The 15,226-nt window shown below is 46.8% G+C and overlaps 2 non-coding genes across 2 annotated transcripts; both read left to right on the top strand.

Moving 5' to 3' along the window:
• Positions 1–448: 448 nt before the first annotated feature.
• Positions 449–522, top strand: trnai-aau (transfer RNA isoleucine (anticodon AAU)). The gene has a single exon. It is a non-coding gene; the product is annotated as a tRNA-Ile (tRNA).
• An 8,744-nt stretch (positions 523–9,266) lies between these two features.
• Positions 9,267–9,360, top strand: trnay-gua (transfer RNA tyrosine (anticodon GUA)). The gene is made up of 2 exons: positions 9,267–9,303; positions 9,325–9,360. It is a non-coding gene; the product is annotated as a tRNA-Tyr (tRNA).
• The last annotated feature ends 5,866 nt before the right edge of the window (positions 9,361–15,226 follow it).

Genomic DNA, 15,226 nt, shown 5'->3' on the forward strand with positions numbered 1-15,226 from the left:
GTCGGGGAGCGAGGCCTGCAGCCAGCAAACAAAAAGCCTGGCCTGAGAATAATGCCGAGACCCAATCAGACGGATAAACAGACAGACGGATAGACAGACAGACATCTGACTCAACGTCAAAACGCAGCGTGATCGAATCACGTTGCGGTGATATCATTTTCACAGCAGCTCAGGGTCCTGCCCACAGGTTTTAGAGCGGGGCAGTGTTTTATGGATGGGCTGTTCATTGTTGGTAAAATAATATTGATCGGAATTTAATTTGTTACATTAAAGTGCTCTTTGTTTGTTAATTTTGATCTACATCCTCGACAGTATATACAGAAACAAGTAACAATGTTTAAGGGATGTGATTTATTCAATATTCGTTGTAAAACCCTTGCAGCTGGTGTAAAAATAAACACAAACTACCCAACACGCGGGTAAGCCCATAAAGCTAACATGTATACATGACCGGTTAGCTCATTTGGTTTGAGCGTGGTGCTAATAACGCCAAGGTCGCGGGTTCGATCCCCGTACGGGCCATAAGGTTCCTATTGCAATATTTTGTTAACTTTCAAAAGTTTGGCAGACTTGAGAAACAAGCGAATCCACACAAAATGTCATGTGGTCAATTTTTTGGAGTAACATCCATTAATATGTTTTCTGATCTATCTTTTTGAGGTCCAAAGTGGACGGCCTCAAACTTGCTTACGTTGAAATCCATTTGCCGCAGTTTTGCCCATTCACTTAATCTGGTGATATCTCTCTGTAATCTCATTCTTCCATCCAAACTGCTTATAATTCTGTCTATCTTTGTGTCATCGGCAAACTTGGATATGTGGTTCTCGATCCCGTCATCTAATATCAATGAGACCGCCTAAATTGGGGTAAATTCACATTCAGCTTCAATCTCCACATCATCTTGAGACATTTTATTTACTCCGTGTGTGTTGCGCCTTGGAAACTTCTGCACTTTGTCCTCTGGAGCTCAAATATAATTCAATTCGAACAACTGCAAAGATGTCAGAATCCAATTGGTGACTTTTCACTAAAAAGCAGTGAGATAACAGGGCTCGACCGGGATTTGAACCCGGGACCTCTCGCATATTCCATTAGAAAAACGCCCAAAGCGAGAATCATACCCCTAGACCAACGAGCCGCTTGCTAGAAAGCCCTGCAGCCGGTCTAAAATTTCACCATAGTCTTCAGCCGATCGGCTATCCTTTCCAACCGCTTCTGTCCACCCAATCTCGTTTTCTCTTCCTATTTGTGGAAGTGACAATTTCGAATCCTTCGCATTTGAAAATCACAGAACAATGCCCGGTGATTCCTGCCCGTTGCCAAGGCAATCACAGTGAGCAGACAGAAAGGTGTCATCTAAAAGGCCACTGAATGTACAACCCCCCCCAAAAAAAAAGAGAGAGAGACAGAACGAAGACAGTCAATGACCCGTTATATTAAAAACAGATAACATTTGTTCGCTGGTGGGGTTACGTGTAGTGTGACATGAACCCAAGATCCCGGTTGAGGCCGTCCTCATGGGTGCGGAACTTGGCTATTAATTTCTGCTGGACGATTTTGCGTTGTCGTGTGTCTCGAAGGCCGCCTTGGAGTACGCTTACCCGAAGGTCGGTGGATGAATGTCCATGACTGCTGAAGTGTTCCCCGGCTGGGAGGGAACCCTCCTGTTTGGCGATTGTTGCGCGGTGTCCGTTCATCCGTTGTCGCAGCGTCTGCATGGTCTCGCCAATGTACCATGCTCTGGGGCATCCTTTCCTGCAATGTATGAGGTTAGACAACGTTGGCCGAGTCACAGGAGTATGAACCGTGCACCTGGTGAGTGGTGTCCTCTCGTGTGATGGTGGTATCTGTGTCGATGATCTGGCATGTCTTGCAGAGGTTACCGTGGCAGAGTTGTGTGGTGTCGTGGACGCTGTTCTCCTGAAAGCTGGATAATTTTCTGCGAACGATGGTTTGTTTGAGGTTGGGTGGCTGTTTAAAGGTGATTAGTGGAGGTGTGGGGATGGCCATAGCGAGGTATTCGTCATCATTGATGACATGTTGAAGGCTGCGGAGAACATGGCGTAGTTTCTCGGCACCGGGGAAGTACTGGACGACGAAGGGTACTCTGTTGGTTGCTTCCCGTGTTAGTCTTCTGAGGAGGTCCCGTTGCCAAGGCAATCAAAGTGTTCAGACAGAGAGGTGTTACCTACAGGGCCACCAAATGTACAAACAACAAAAAAGAAAAAAAAACAGAGAGAGAGAGGCAGAAACATAGAAACATACGGAAGGAAGAGAAAGACAGCAAATGACCCGTTATATTAAAAACAGATAACATTTGTTCGCTGGTGGGGTTACGTGTAGTGTGACATGAACCCAAGATCCCGGTTGAGGCCGTCCTCATGGGTGCGGAACTTGGCTATTAATTTCTGCTGGACGATTTTGCGTTGTCGTGTGTCTCGAAGGCCGCCTTGGAGTACGCTTACCCGAAGGTTGGTGGCTGAATGTCCTTGACTGCTAAAGTGTTCCCCGGCTGGGAGGGAACCCTCCTGTCTGGCGATTGTTGTGCCGTGTCCGTTCATCCATTGTCGCAGCGTCTGCATGGTCTCGCCAATGTACCATGCTCTGGGGCATACTTTCCTGCAACGTATGAGGTAGACAACGTTCGCCAAGTCACAGGTTGTAAGAACCGTGCACCTGGTGGGTGGTGTACTCTCGTGTGATGGTGGTATCTGTGTCGATGATCTGGCATGTCTTGCAGAGGTTACCGTGGCAGGGTTGTGTGGTGTCGCGGACGCTGTTCTCCTGAAAGCTGGGTAATTTGCTGCGAACGATGGTCTGTTTGAGGTTGGGCGGCTGTTTAAAGCTGAGTAGTGAAGGTGTGGGGATGGCCACAGCGAGGTGTTCGTCGTCATTGATGACATATTGAAGGCTGCGGAGAACATGGCGTAGTTTCTCCGCTCTGGGGAAGTACTGGACGACGAAGGATACTCTGTTGGTTGCGTCCCGTGTTAGTCTTCTGAGGAGGTCTATGCAATTTTTCGCTGTGGCCCGTCGGAATTGTCGATCGATGAGTCGAAAGTCATATCCCGTTCTTACTAGGGCGTCTTTCAGCGTCTGTCGGTGTCCATCGCGTTCCTCCTCGTCTTAGCAGATCCTGTGTATTCACAGGGCCTGTCCATAGGGGATGGCCTCTTTGACGTGGTTAGGGTGGAAGCTGGAAAAGTGGAGCATCGTGAGGTTGTCCGTGGGCTTGCGGTAGAGTGAGGTGCTGAGGTGCCCGTCTCAGATGGAGATTCGTGTGTCCAAGAAAGAAACTGATTCTGAGGAGTAGTCCATGGTGAGCTTGATGGTGGGATGGAATTTGTTGATGTTATCGTGTCGTCTCTTCAGTGATTCCTCAACGTGGGTCCATAGAAAGAAAATGTCGTCGATGTATCTGGTGTATAGTGTTGGTTGGAGGTCCTGTGCAGTGAAGAAGTCCTGCTCGAACTTGTGCATGAAAATGTTGGCGTATTGGGGTGCGGATTTGGTCCCCATGGCTGTTCCGTGTGTTTGGGTAAAGAACTGGTTATCGAAGGTGAAGACATTGTGATCCAGGATGAAGCGGAGGAGTTGTAGGATGGCGTCTGGGGATTGGCTGTTGTTGGTGTTGAGTATTGATGCTGTCGCAGCGATGCCATCATCGTGGGGGATACTGGTGTATAGTGCTGAGACGTCCATCGTGGTGAGAAGTGTTCCTGGTTCAACTGGTCCGTGGGTACTGAGTTTTTGTAGGAAGTCTGTAGTTTCGCGACAGAATCTGGGGGTTCCCTGTACGATGGGTTTCAGGATGCCCTCGATGTATCCAGAGAGGTCCTGACCTTCAAAGCATCCTGCACGCTCTCATCCCACGTACTCCCCGAGTGGGAGACTTCTACTGCCTCCCAAAGATACACAAAGCCAACACACCCGGACGTCCTATCGGATCCCTGTGTGAGAACTTCTCTGGATACATCGAGGGCATCCTGAAACCCATCGTACAGGGAACCCACAGTTCTGTCGCGACACTACAGACTTCCTACAAAAACTCAGTACCCACAGACCAGTTGAACCAGGAACACTTCTCACCACGATGGACGTCTCGGCACTATACACCAGTATCCCCCACGATGACGGCATCGCTGCGACAGCATCAATACTCAACACCAACAACAGCCAATCCCCAGACGCCATCCTACAACTCATCCGCTTCATCCTGGATAACAATGTCTTCACCTTCGATAACCAGTTCTTTACCCAAACACACGGAACAGCCATGGGGACCAAATTCGCACCCCAATACGTCAACATTTTCATGCACAAGTTCGAGCAGGACTTCTTCACTGCACAGGACCTCCAACCAACGCTATACACCAGATACATCGACGACATTTTCTTTCTATGGACCCACGGCGAAGAATCACTGAAGAGACTACACGATAACATCAACAAATTCCATCCCACCATCAAGCTCACCATGGACTACTCCTCAGAATCAGCTTCTTTCTTGGACACACGAATCTCCATTAAAGACGGGCACCTCAGCACCTCACTCTACCGCAAGCCCACGGACAACCTCACGATGCTCCACTTTTCCAGCTTCCACCCTAACCACGTCAAAGAGGCCATCCCCTATGGACAGGCCCTGCGAATACACAGGGTCTGCTCAGACGAGGAGGAACGCGATGGACACCGACAGACGCTGAAAGATGCCCTAGTAAGAACGGGATATGACGCTCGACTCATCGATCGACAGTTCCGACGGGCCACAGCAAAAAATCGCATAGAGCTCCTCAGAAGACTAACACGGGACGCAACCAACAGAGTACCCTTTGTCGTCCAGTACTTCCCCGGAGCGGAGAAACTACGCCATGTTCTCTGCAGCCTTCAACATGTCATCAATGACGACAAACACCTCGCTATGGCCATCCCCACACCTCCACTACTCGCCTTTAAACAGCCACCCAACCTCAAACAGACCATCGTTCGCAGCAAATTACCCAGCTTTCAGGAGAACAGCGTCCGCGACACCACACAACCCTGCCACGGTAACCTCTGCAAGACACGCCAGATCATCGACACAGATACCACCATCACACGAGAGGACACCACCCACCAGGTATATGGTTCATACTCCTGTGACTCGGCCAACGTTGTCTACCTCATACGTTGCAGGAAAGGATGCCCCAGAGCCTGGTACATTGGCGAGACCATGCAGACGCTGCGACAACGGATGAACGGACACCGCACAACAATCGCCAAACAGGAGGGTTCCCTCCCAGTCGGTGAACACTTCAGCAGTCAAGAACATTCAGCCACCGACCTTCGGGTAAGCGTACTCGAAGGCGGCCTTCAAGACACACGACAACGCAAAATCGTCGAGCAGAAATTGATAGCCAAGTTCCGCACCCATGAGGACGGCCTCAACCGGGATCTTGGGTTCATGTCATGCTACACGTAACCCCACCAGCGAACAAAAGTTATCTGTTTTTAATATAACGGGTCATTTGCTGTCTTTCTCTTCCTTCCGGATGTTTCTATGTTTCTGCCTCTCTCTCTCTGTTTTTTTCTTCTTTTTGGTTGTTTGTATATTCGGTGGCCCTGTAGGTCACACCTCTCTGTCTGAACACTTTGATTGCCTTGGCAACGGGCATTTGGAAAGACGATCTGTAATCACCAGGTATTGTTCTCTGATTTATAAATGCGAAATGTCCGAGGATTTCATTTCCACATTCACCTGAGGAAGGAGGACGCCTCCGAAAACTTGTGATTATGAAATAAAATTGTTGGACTATAACTTGGTGTTGTAAAATTGTTTACAAATTGTCAACCCCAGTCCATAACCGGCATCTCCACATCATTTTTAAACCTGATTGATGTCAAACTCGAGGGGAAAACTGGCCCTTTCTGTTGTGGCTTTAAACAGATGGAACCTTGTGGGTGGAGCAAAGATTTCAACATTTGTTCTAAAATGGATTAATTCAGGACAGACAGCAGGGATTATTGGAGGAAATAACACAGTGTAGGGATAAAATGCAATGGATGTTGTGAAGATGGATTGTTAAAAAGTGTTTGAGAAGATGCCGGACAGGAGGCTTGTTGATAAGATTAAAGCTCACGGTATTAAAGGGAGTGGGTCAGTGTGGATGGGAAGTTGGATAAAGGGCAGAGTAGTGGTTAATGGATGTTTTTCAGACTGTGGGGATGTAAACGGTGGTGTCACCCAGGGGCAGTGTTGGGACCATTGCTCTTCTCAATACAGAGCAATGACCTGGGCTTAGGTACAAGGGCATTAGATCAACATTTCCTGACAACACCAAGATAGGGAGCATTAAGAACTGTGAAGAGGAATGTTAGCAACTTAAGTGTGATATAGGAACATTAGGAACAGGAGTAGGCCATTCAGCCCCTCAAGCCTGTTCCACCATTCAGTGAGATGGGTGTCAGTGAGTATGGGGTTGGTTTGTATCAGACAGGTTAAGATTAATGTCAGTGACTGTGGTGTTTTTTTCAGAATGGAGGTGATTGGTGTCAGTGACTGGGTTCAGGAACAGGAATTCGCCATTTAGCCCCTGAAGCCAACTCCACCATTCAATTGGATCAGGACTAATCTGTACCACAACTCCATTTACTCGCCTTTGTTCCATATCCCTTGCAACCCTCAAACAACACAAATCTATCAATCTCAATTTTGAAAGTTTCAATCGAGCCCCAGCATCCACAGCCTTTTGGGGAAATGAGTTTGTAATTTCCACTTTGTTTTGCTCTTAAATGACCTAGCTCTAATTTTAAGATTATCAAGAAGGTGGCAGATGGAGTACAATGTGGGGAAATTTGGAAATTATTCACTTTGGTGGGAAGAATAGAAAAGCAGAATATTTTCTAAAAGCTAATATGCAGTTACAGCAAACAATTAGGAAAGCAAATAGTATGTTGGCCTTTATTGTAAGTGCATTGAGGAATAAGAGTAAGGAAGTCTTGCTGCAATTGTATAGGGCTTTGGTGAGACCAAACCTGGAGTACTGTGTACAGTTTTGGTCTCCGTACCTGAGGAAGGATATATTTGATTCGAGGGGGTGCAACAAAGGTTCACTGGATTGATTCCTGGGATGAGAGGGTTGTTGTATGAGGAGAGATTGAGTAGAATTGCCCTATATTCTCTGGAGTTTGGAAGAATGAGAGGTGATCTGATTGAAACGTCTAAAATTCTTAGAGGGCTTGACAGGGTCGATGCTGAGAGGCTGTTTCCCCTGGCTGGAAATTCTAGAACTAGGGGGCATAGTCTCAGGATAAGGGATCAGCCAATTAGGACTGAGATGAGGAAAGATTTCTTCACTCAGACGGTGATGAAACGTTGGAATTCTCTACCGCAGAGGGCTGTGAATGCTCAGTTGTTGAGTATATTCAAGAATGAGATGGAGAGATTTTTGGACACCGAGGGAATCAAGGAATCGGGCAGGAAAGTGGAGTTAAGGTAGAAGATCAGCCATGCACTGACTGTTTGGCAGAGCAGGCTCGAGGGGCCGTATGGCCCACTCCGACTCGTATTTCTTATGCCCTCTTGTTCTGGATTCCTCCTCCAGAAGAAATCATTTCTCTGTAATCTACCTTATTGAATCCCTCCATTATTTTAAACACCTCGATGTGATCACATCTCAATGTTCTGAATTCAATGGAATAAAAACCAAGTTTCAGCAACCCGTCCTCATAATTTAATCCTTTTAACCCCGGCATCATTCTGGTGAATCTGCACTGTATCTTTCCCAAGGCCGATTTATCTCTCCTTCGGTTCGGTGCCCAGTTCTCCAGGTGGGGTCTGACCAAGGTTCTTTACAACTGAAGCATCACTTCTGTATTCCAACCCCACTCAAGATAAAGGTCAACATTAAATTAGACTTGTTGATTATTGTCAAGATTTGTAAGGTATTTGCAAAGGATTCGAGGGGATCTTCGAGTTGGGATTTTTCTTTATTCTGTCCACTCGAGGAGTTTGATAACAGACTTACTCCTTTGAATTTACTGCTGGATTATTGAGCCGTGATGTGTTTACTTGTTTGTATTTTGTTAAATACATTTGCTGAGTGCATTTAAATTGAAGACGAGATTTCCAGGCCTGATGCTCTATTCACACATCGAAGGTGAGAGAGAAGCTGTGGGACACACGATAAGTCCAGTAGCTGAAAGTGATTCACAGACTGGGTTTTGTGTTTAGTGATCCCGGGTACATTACCGATACCTTCCCTGGATCCCAAGGCTGGGAGAGACACTCGGGAAGGACCGGGGAATTGGGACTTGGCCATGAGAGTAATTGAAGATATGAGAACTGAAATAATCTGAAGTGAGAAAGGAAAAAATGCAGAATTATCGGTAGTTAGGACATCAATTAGTCTCTTATCTTGATTTCAGCAAGTAATTGAACCATTCTGTTTGAAACAAAGTTGATTTATTTGACATAGATCCACAATATTGAATTTCAGCCCAGTTATAGTGGTTATTAACATCAGCAGAACCAAATCCAAACTTCCAGAATGAAGTTCTGCTGCTGAAACCCTCATCCGTGCCTTTGTTTCCCTCTAGATTCGACCATTCCAATGCTTTGCTGTCCCGGCCTTCCACTTTACACCCTCCGTAAATTTGAACCCACAATCTCCAGATCAATAATCAGTCACATTATTCATTGTGTCACTGGCCCAGGCTGTGGAGAACACGGAGCAGCTCACACTCCCACAGCGCTGCGGTATGAGCAGGTATCGAGTCAGCCTCAGTCATGAGCACTGGAATCCACGAGTCCGGGTGTGTCAAAGGTGCACGGTGAACAATCACCAAAGTGAAATATTTTTTGCCGCTTCCCTTCCATACCACAGCTGGTCGAGCGACAAGACTGTCGTGGAAAATAAGACAAAGTCATCCTTATGTCATTTGTTGAATTCCGGCTTGATGGAGTACGTTTGCTTTTGCAATAAGCAGCAATTAGTTCAAGGTCACTCTCTTAATTTTACACACAACTTACAGATTAACATGTTGCCATGAAGGCACAGGACGCCTCTTTTCCTTTCACAAAATTCAGAACTTTCTGTGTCTGCCCAAACAAGGCTGTTTTGCCTCTGCTCACCAGCAGGGAGTGCTTTTGAGCAACAATACTTCAAAACACTCAGCTCTCGCTTTCAGGCAAAAGAAGTCTTCGATCAGCACCGGACTCCACGAGTCTGAACATGTCAACAGGCGCACGGTGAACAATCACCAAAGACAATCCTTTCTATCACTTCCCTTCGATAGCTCAGCTGGTAGAGCGGAGGACTGTAGTGAATTAACCAAAGTAAAGTCATCCTTAGGTCGCTGGTTCAACTCCGGCTCGAAGGAGTGAGTGTACTTTTGGAATAAGCAGCAATTACCTCAAGGTCGTTCTCTGAACTTGACAGGCACCTCCCAGATTAACATGTTGCCACTGAGTCACAGGACACCACTTTTCCTTTCTCAAACCTGAAAGCTTTCTGTGTCTGCCCGAGCATGGCTGTTTCACTCGAGCTTTTCCCTCTGCTCACCAGCAGGGAGTGCCTTTGAGCAGCAACACTTCAAATCGCCCTCAATTTCAGGCAAAAAAGGTCTTCCATCAGTCAGTCAGTCAGGGCTCACGCTGCTCCCTCAAGCTCGGGCGGCTGTTGCTTTTCGGTGACCTCGTCTTCCTTCCGCAGGCTCGGGCTCTTCTCAGCATCATTCATGATTACTGTGGCTTCCCGTTCTGCTGTTCCTCACTTGCTGATGCTCGATACCACCGATTGGAGCAAAGTATTTAATATATTCAAGGAGCGGCAACCCAAGGCAAGATTTCTCTGCTGGTCGTGGAGCAGCTTGGAGGCGAGTGCGAGGCGGGAACTGTGAAGGGCGATTTACAAACAGCAAACGAGGAATTAGCTCAACTGGCAGAGCGCTCACTTGGCATGTGAGAAGTAGTGGGATCGTTGATTATATTCTCCACTCACCGTTTGTCTTGGTGCAATTATACAGAAACAAGAGTGTTGTCATTGAGTCCATAGACCATGTACTTCCGAAACGTCACTGTGTGTTTGAGCACAGAGAGGTCAAGGGGCAGCAAATCTTTTGATGTGCTGCAGTCAGCAAAAGCTCTTGATTTTGCTGTGCAGCAAAGATGGAAAGATGAGGTCAGAGATGAAAAAAAAAGCTTCGTAATCCTTGATGTCTTCTGTGAAGATTGAATTCAGGACTTTCAGATTATGACATTGATGCACTACTTGCTGCACTAAGAAGGCACTTACCAGGTATGCATCAGGCAGTACCAGCAATTACGACAGCTTGCAAGGTATTGAAAGCCATGAGATAATGCAGAGTTTGCAAAAAAAAATTCCAAGCCCGATAGGAGTCGAACTTATAATCTTGTGATTTTTAGTCAAATGCCTCATCCATTGCACCACTGGCCCCAGTTATAGTGAGTCAGTAGCAGTGGGAGACAGTGAGCATGGCAGAGGTACTAAATAAATACTTTGCATCTGTCTTTACCAAGGAAGAAAATGCTGCCAGAGTGTCAGTAAAGGAAGATGTCGTTGAGATACTGGATTGGCTAAAAATTCATAAAGAAGGGGTACTTGAAAGGCTGGCTGTACTTAAAGTAGAAACGTCACCTGGTCCGGATGGGATGCATCCTACGTTGCTGAGAGAAGTAACGGTGGAAATTGCAGAGGTACTGGCCATAATCTTCCAAACATCCCTCGGCATGGGGTTGATGCCAGAGGACTGGAGAATTGCAAATTTTACACCATTGTTCAAGAAAGAGTGAAAGATAAAACCCAGCAACTACAGACCAGTCAGTTTAACCTCGGCAGTGGGGAAAGTTCCAGCAACGATAATCGGGGACAGAATTAGCAGCCACTTGGACAAGGATTAGGGAAAGCCAGCACGGATTTGTTAAAGGCAAATCGTGTTTAACTACCTTGATACAGTTTTTTGATGAGGTAACAGAGAGGGTCAATGAGGGCAATGCAGTTGATGTGGTGTGTATGGACTTCCAAAAGGCGTTAGTTAAAGTGCCGCATAATGGGCTTGTCATCAAGATTGAAGCCCATGGAATAAAAGGGGCAGCAGCAGCATTGATACAGAATTGGCTAAATAACAGGAAACAGAGAGTAGTGGTGAACGGTTGTTTTTCGGAATGGAGGGAGGTGGGCAGTGGTTATCCCCAGGGGTCGGTGCTGGGACCACTGCTTTTCTTGATGTATATTAATGACTTGGACCTGGGTATACAGAGCACAATTTCCAAATTTGCAGATGATGCAAAACTTGAAAGTGTAGTGAACAGTGAGGATAATAAACTGTGAGGAGGATCGTGATTTACTTCAAGAGGTTCCCAATTCGATTCAGAAATGCAGTGGATCCGTGTCTCTGAAGCAGGTGGACACCCTAAATGGGAAGGTATGGAGGAAACGTTAGGATAAATTGGATGGTGGCCCGGTATGAGACGGGATATTAAAGATCTTGTGGCGGGATGTGTGATTTGTGCTCGATTTGACCCTGTAAGGAAACACAAACTGGGGGCTAGGATGTGGCAACCACCCTCGGGTCCATGGGATCGGATACAGATTGATTATACAGGGCCCTGACCGACTACCTCACCCGGTCATCAATATCTCCTGGTTGGGGGAGATCCACTCTTAAGGCTCTTCCCACCCGCAATCAGACAGCTGAAATTACCGCTACTAAACTTGTTTATGATGTCTTTACTCAGTGTGGAATTCCTCGGATAGTGGATTCTGATAATGGATCCTCATTTGTCGGGGCTGTGGTAAAAGGTATCCTGGAAATACTCGAGATTGATCAGAAGTTACATATTACTTACCACCCCAAGCAGCAGGACAAGTGGAAGGTATGAATGGCCCCAACAAAAAGGAACTGGTCAAATCTCTGAATCGGACCTGTTCCAATTGGGACTTGGTCCTTCCCCTTGTCTTGATGCGGATCCGTGCTGGAATGTGCAAATCTACAGGGTTTGCACAAAGCACGGGCCGTCCAATGCAATTCTGGAATAATGTTCTTTCACCATTTGCCCCTGATGATCAGACACAGGTCTTGTATCAGAAGTGGATGCAACGCTTTAAAGAGCATCTCCTCGCTGTGCAAGTGAGTAAGGGAGCTCCTGACGAAACGAACCGTGTCTGTAGGATTGTACGGTGTGATGATAGGTCAGATATTTCTGAAATGGAGCTTGGACAGAAGGTTATGGTCCTGAATGCAAGTCCCATGTTACCCTTTGGTTCCACAAAATGGAAAGGTCGGTTTACAGTCGTTGACAGCCTGGGCCCCTCTTTATATGCTGTCAACATGGGGTAATTGGGCGTCTCATGGAAGCATGTAACGCAAATTAAAATGTTTGGGACACAGAAGGGGAAATGAGGGGGAAAAAAACAGGAGTAAAATTCTTTAGTCTATGGCAGATGTTCTTTTGTTTTCAGTGTTCTGTCTCTGTAGGAAGTCGGTGTGATGCTGTCTTTTTATAAAAGCCGGTGTCAAAGTTTCGATGTTATTGGCTGTCGCTACATTTCCCCCTCATGATTAAAGGATCCACTGCTGTCTCTGTGATAACAAACTGGTGAAATCTTGTAGATTGCGCTGCAGCATTGTTTCACAGAGTGGACAATTTAAAAGAAATCTGGATTTAGTTGCATTAGGACCTTTGTGCATCTTTTGCAGGCACAAAGACTGAAAAAGTGGAAAATAATATTTTTCCTTTTCAGTTGGCAAAGTTTTGAAAGAAACGTTTAATTGAAAGATGCGAGAAGCTGTGTGACACTGGTCAGTGATGTCCGGGTCCGTCTTCTTCCTGATAAGAAATTGACGCCTTCCACAAGAAGCTGTGAGTCTTTTTTTTTGGTTTCTGGTATGTGCTTGACTCGGCTTAAATCTTGGCAACATTCAGGAGAAGGACAAAATGTTGGAGTGAGCGATGCAAACTTTGTTTCTCCGACAGAAGACCGCTGATAAAGAATATCCGAGAGTGAATCCAGCCACGATCCAAGGAGATGGAGAGAAAAGGGACCGTGGCCCAACTCTCTTGTCTGTGGTGCATTGTTGCTCATGGTGGGGACAATATTGTTGGTGTCTGTTGGTCCGCAAAAAGCTTTCATCTTTGAAACTTCTGTCTCTGTCCCATCGAGCCCTATTAAACATGGGGCTGACTGGGTGGAAGGAGTAAATGATCAATGTCGTATCTCTGGGACTGCTTTTACCGATGTGACCCGAAATGAGACTTTGTGTATAATGGCTCGGTGAAATGTTTGGAGAGTCAATGGATGAATTGTGGTCGCAGAGTTAAGATCCTTACAGGAATGGAATGCGGGGACAATAATATGTTTACGCCAGGGTGCTTACTGTGTAAATTAATTAATGATTCAGGCTTGATGCATTATGAAGGAGGAATGTGCGTCGCAGGTACAGTCTATTAAGCGGTGCAGTGACGATCGGAGGGGCCACTATGATCGGTTACAATATCCATTATGAAGTCGTTCACAAAAAGGCCTCCATGTGGAGTGACATCAGTGGTCTGAGGTAACTGTCTGATAAAGGAACCAGCCTCAGTGTCTTGCTCTCTGTGTGGTGGCATGATAATGAATCCTCTTACACGTAAACCTTTTCAATAAACACTGGAATATCGCCGTGAACATCTGTGTACATTCTTCACATACTCGCACAGGCAATATTGGGAGGTGACATGTAACGCTCCCACCGTCCTGACAGGCTTGTGTGGGACAGCAGGTGAAAGGATGTCGGTTTCTATAAGGGTGAACCCTTTGCCCTGCCTCAATGTGGATCCTAAACAACTCCTGTACCGGGAAGTGGCACAACAGTGTCACTGCATGATGTGAGCCCGCCCCAGATCAGGGCAGGTCCTCTTGTTCCGATGCTCCACCTGAATCTTACATTGTATCAGGTTATGAATTGGAAAATAGTGCACGTTTCTCATCCATTTTCTTTGCTTGATGTGTCGCGGAAGTATAATAATTGTTCACAGTCCGTGTCCAGTGTCCAAGTCAGGGTAAAACGTGACCTTCGAGATATCTTAGCGACCGGAGTAGGGCTGGGAGCGGCATCTCCAAATGCCATGATTAATGAAGTCCCAGTGAACAAATTACAAACACTGGGTAAAGATGTAAAAGCAATGGCTCATCCCATTAAAGATGCGCTCGGGGCTGAATTTATTTATTTTCTTTAATTCGTTCATAGGATGTGGGCGTCGCTGGCGAGGCCAGCATTTATTGCCCATTCCTATTTGCCCTTGAGAAGGTGGTGATGAGCTGCCATCTTGAACCGCTGCAGTCCGTGTGGTGACGGTTCTCCCACAGTGCAGTTAGGAAGGGAGTTCCAGGTTTTTGACCCAGCGACGATGAAGGAACTGCGATATATTTCCATGTCGGGAAGGTGTGTGACTTGGAGGGGAACGTGCAGGTGGTGTTGTTCCCATGTGCCTGCTGCCCTTGTCCTTCTAGGTGGTAGAGTTCGTGGGTTTGGGAGGTGCTGTCGAAGAAGCTTTGGCGAGTTGCTACAGTGCATCCTGTAGATGATACACAGTGTGGCTACGGTGCACCGCTGGTGAAGGGAGTGAATGTTTAGGGTGGTGGATGGAGTGCCAATCAAGCGGGCTGCTTTCTCCTGGATGGTGTCGAGCCTCTTGAGCGTTATTGGAGCTGCACTCATCCTGGCAAGTGGAGAGTATTCCATCACATTCCTGACTTGTGCCTTGTAGATGGTGGAAAGGCTTTGGGGAGTCAGGAGGTGAGTTACTCACCGCAAAATACCCAGCCTCTGACCTGCTCTTGTAGCCACAGTATTTATCTGGCTGATCCAGTTAAGTTTCTGGTCAATGGTGACCCCCAGGATGTTGATGGTGGGGGATTCGGCGATGGTAATGCCGTTAATGTCAAGGGGAGATGGTTAGACTGTCTCTTGTTGGAGATGGTCATTGCCTGGCATTTGTCCTGCGCGAATGTTACTTGCAACTTATCTGCCCAAGCCTGGATGTTGTCCAGTTCTTGCTGCATGCGGGCATGGATTGCTTCATTATCTGAGGGGTTGTGAATGGAACTGAACACTGTGGAATCAGCAGCAAACATCCCCATTTCTGACCTTATGATGGAGGCAAGGTCATTGATGAAGCAGCTGGAGATGGTTGGGCCGAGGAGACTGGCCTGAGGAACTCCTGAAGCAATGTCCTGGGGCTGAG

This window comes from Heptranchias perlo, chromosome 20 (assembly GCF_035084215.1).
Source record: "Heptranchias perlo isolate sHepPer1 chromosome 20, sHepPer1.hap1, whole genome shotgun sequence".
NCBI lineage: Eukaryota > Metazoa > Chordata > Chondrichthyes > Hexanchiformes > Hexanchidae > Heptranchias > Heptranchias perlo.